This window comes from Apis laboriosa, unplaced genomic scaffold (assembly GCF_014066325.1).
Source record: "Apis laboriosa isolate Shangri-la unplaced genomic scaffold, ASM1406632v1 scaffold12_cov154, whole genome shotgun sequence".
NCBI classification, from domain to species: domain Eukaryota; kingdom Metazoa; phylum Arthropoda; class Insecta; order Hymenoptera; family Apidae; genus Apis; species Apis laboriosa.
Genome location: NW_025221207.1, coordinates 5,372,416 through 5,376,355, shown reverse-complemented (window position 1 = coordinate 5,376,355; position 3,940 = coordinate 5,372,416).

Here is a 3,940-nt window from a genome sequence, read left to right as displayed (position 1 = left end):
AGGGTGAAAGTGTTAACCAGAAAAATTATTATATATATCTATCATTAATTAATTTACTGTTACATTACACAGCATTTATTATATTCTTATTATTGTATCCCAATTTTAAACAATTCAAAAGCAACAAACAAACAAATCATTGCTTTATCAAAAACAAATATTAATCAAAAAACTGGAGAGTGAAATTTATTCGATTGCGAACCGATCGAAAAATCGAAAAGCAATATCGCCACTGAAATCAACTCGAAACCACCAATCACTTCACCCAATCCATCAAACACCCAATTACCCGTCCCTGCCTTATATCTCCTCAAAACGAGAACCCGAAAGAACACGCACTCGAAAACGTCGTGTATAATCACGATCCTCGGAAACGTGTACGATATCCGGTTGTCGAATTAATCAGGATTACGTGCATCGGTTCAACTGAGAGCCAAAAAACGAAAGATCACGAGGCGGCCGTTGACGCTCAATGAATAAATTGCCACCAGAATCCCTTCCAGAAAGAGATCACGATCACGCCCTTCTTCCATCCTCTCTTCATCCTCCAACGATTGTTCCCTCTCGTATCGTTCCACACTCTACTTCTCTTCGAGAACGTTGCTCTAAGGTAGCTGCTAAACATCTCGACAAAAACTGGACGTTCCCCCTTTCTCTCTCTCTCTCTCTCTCTCTCTCTCTCTCTCTGCCTCCCTTGCCGTCCGAACAGAAACCTCCCCGGTTTTCCCGGGAGGGGAACGCGGTGACACATCGACCTGTCCAACGTTGGACGGGCAAACGTGTAATCACGAGGAATCAGCTTAATCGCGGGCCAAGGGAACAACAAGCCATCGCTCTTCGAGTCATTACTGTGTGCTTCGAGGCTTTAATGAAAAGCTGATACGACGAAGAGAAGGGGAGGGGAGACTCGTTCCTCCTTTGTTTCACAGGAAAATCGTGGAATAAGTAGGTAGCAGGTGAGATTATGTTTGATTCAGGAGTGTTGTACGTTCTTCTTAGGAAGGAGGGAAGGGAGGAAGGGATTGTTTTTGTCTCTTTAGGAAGAATGGAAATTCTTAATTGGGCTGCGGTTGACCATCGACAGATTTAAATCAAAGTTTGAGCATTATTCTCTTCTTTGCGGTGGAGAGGGTGAATCTGAGTTGGAGGATGTTTTATTTGAAGAATGAGTAATTTCTTCTAATTCTATGGTTGATTGGAGAACGTTGATTGTTTTGCAGATAGGTTTTTGAAATATCGGAAATTGGAATATCGTGTTGGAAAAAATTTTAAATTCAAACTTTTCATTAAGGAAAACATCGTCCATTTATAATTTAACTTAGGCACAGTGGATTCCTTTTCTTGCCAGGTAGAAATAAAAATCAATATTTTCTTTCGATCTTTCGATTTATTCGCGATCTTTTATCAAGATTTCATTATTTATCTATTGCACGGTCGTTCTTTTCAAATGTTCTGAAGATTCTCTTGGCAAAATGGTATCTACCATCTGGCATGCAACCGGTTGCTACCAAGAATATCGTTGAAACGATAGTAGATAATTGTTGCAGAATTTCTTCATTCCTAGAAATTCACAATTACTCTGGAATTGTTCTCCTCTCGACGATCATACTTCCGTCGTTTAGAATATTTCGTTGCGTTTAGATGAGACGCGCAAAAGAACGTAATATCGAGCGTGAATGATAACTTTGATGATACCGTTGAGAAGTGGTAAAGAAAGAAGTCTCCAACTGTATTTATGTTTTTCATCCTTATCGCAGAAATATCCTAGATACCGTTTGATATTTAGACTAATTATAGGTAACGTTAACAGTTTTTCCTCTTTGTGTTGTGTAAAATAATTTTTATGCATTTTTATTCTTATCCTATCGTAATTTTTGTATCATAATTTTGTAAATTGTTATTTCTTTTGAAATATGAAAGATGAGCGTGGAATTTATTCATATAATTTTTAATATATATATATATATATATATATATATATATATATATTTCAATTTGTTCGACGATTTAGTATAACTAAAAGAAACGAGTCTCGGCAAATATGGTTTTAAACATTCAACCTGGTTTATCCATAAACATCGTTTAACTGCGCGTAAATGCATGTCTGAAACATGTTTTGTATCTTCACAAACTTAGGATCAGGAATGAGAACCTACCGCATTTTAAATAGAAACATTCAGGTTCACGACACGTCGACTATAATACTCGTTTCTTCGTATCTTCGACTTTAATGGAGTTTTACGAGATTCGCGAATAGAAATTTGTGTCACTTTCACATAGTGGATATTTAAAAGATGTTAATTAATTTAGAATAGAATGAAAATGGCTGTATATTATTTCGAAAGAACGATTAAAAATAATGTTTATAATAAAAGTTTTTCTTATCAATGTTACGTGAATAAGTTAGTGTCGTTATTATATTTTAGCTATATCTAGCTGTTTTGATTAAACTCGACATTCTATTTTTTTCCTTATGTTTTTTAATTGTAATGTAAAAATATTATCAATAATTTGATATCCAATCATCTTATTATTTTTCCAAGACAGGATATTTAAAATAAAATTTTTGTAAAAAAAATAAGAAATAACTTTGCATACTCTGACTTTCTTTTTTTTTTCTTTTCATTTGCACAACGATTTTCTTTAATTACAACTTTTAATTATTTTTGTTCTCGAATAGTTTACTTTTTCTTTCCTTTTTACATAATTTTTAATATACATCGGACGAACGAAAGTTGATTTATAATTTCGAAACCAATATATAATCTCTCAAATTATATAAAAGAAATATAAAAAAATTTCACGCATACAATAGATGTAATTAACAAATTACCATCTCCGATCAAAAGCCGTAGATAAACCGCCGTCTAATTTTACACCATCAACTCTGCCAACCAACCTGCCATTATATTTCTTCCTTGCTTTCACTTCCATCGTTTAATCGTCAACAAATCGAAGGAAACACCAAGGAAACATCATCCTAATTATCCCAACTTACTACATCAGCGGAAATAAGATTACTGTATTACGAGATACATTTTCGTAATTTTAAAAAAAATAAATTATAAATCATTATAAAAATAAATCGATAAGCATCATTTCATTAACACGTAATCAAATATGATACAATCTTAAACCGTTATTTTTCTTACCATTTAAAATCGTAGAAACGCAAGAAGATCGTTATACAATCCTTGTTATTATCTCTTTTCGTTTCCTCTCTTTCCGATGTAATTGCGATGCTGTAGTTTTCAAAGGAAATAAAAGAAAAGGATAGCCCTCTTCCTGGCCATCTGGTTCATGGAAACTTCGGTTATGCCAGGGATAACAGTCGCGTGATTCTTCCTCGAGAATTAGATGTCTTCTAGATTCTCTCGTGCCAGTAATTACGTGCATCCACTTTACAAAGTGGATGCATGGTTCTTCGATGCTATGAAGTAAATTGCCTGTGTATATTACCAGTGAAAGTAGCTTATTTGTTTCACATTCATTCTTCTTCATCTTCGAACTGTTCGATGTTTATTTTTTAAACTCTCGAGGACCATTTCTTTCATCGGCCAATCCCTCCGTCTTGGGTGGTTTCCTGGGCCAGAACAGAAAATTGAAGACATTATAAACAACTTCATTTTGATTAATGAACCTGTGATAGACAAAGTTTAGTAAGGCGAAAGTTATTTGGAGAACACTTTTCTATTCAAAGAGAGGAAGAGGATTTTTGAAAGTTTAGAAATGGAGTGAAGAGGGTAATGAAAACATACTGTTCCGGAAAAAGAAAAGGAATGGAATTGTAAAAAAAAGAAACTTCTTCATAATAATGTAATAATATAAAAATATTCTTCATAATAGTATAAAAATATAATATTTAGGGATGAGTAAAATAAAGTATCTTATCTTGTGTTATAATTGAATTTTTATACATATATATATATATATATATATA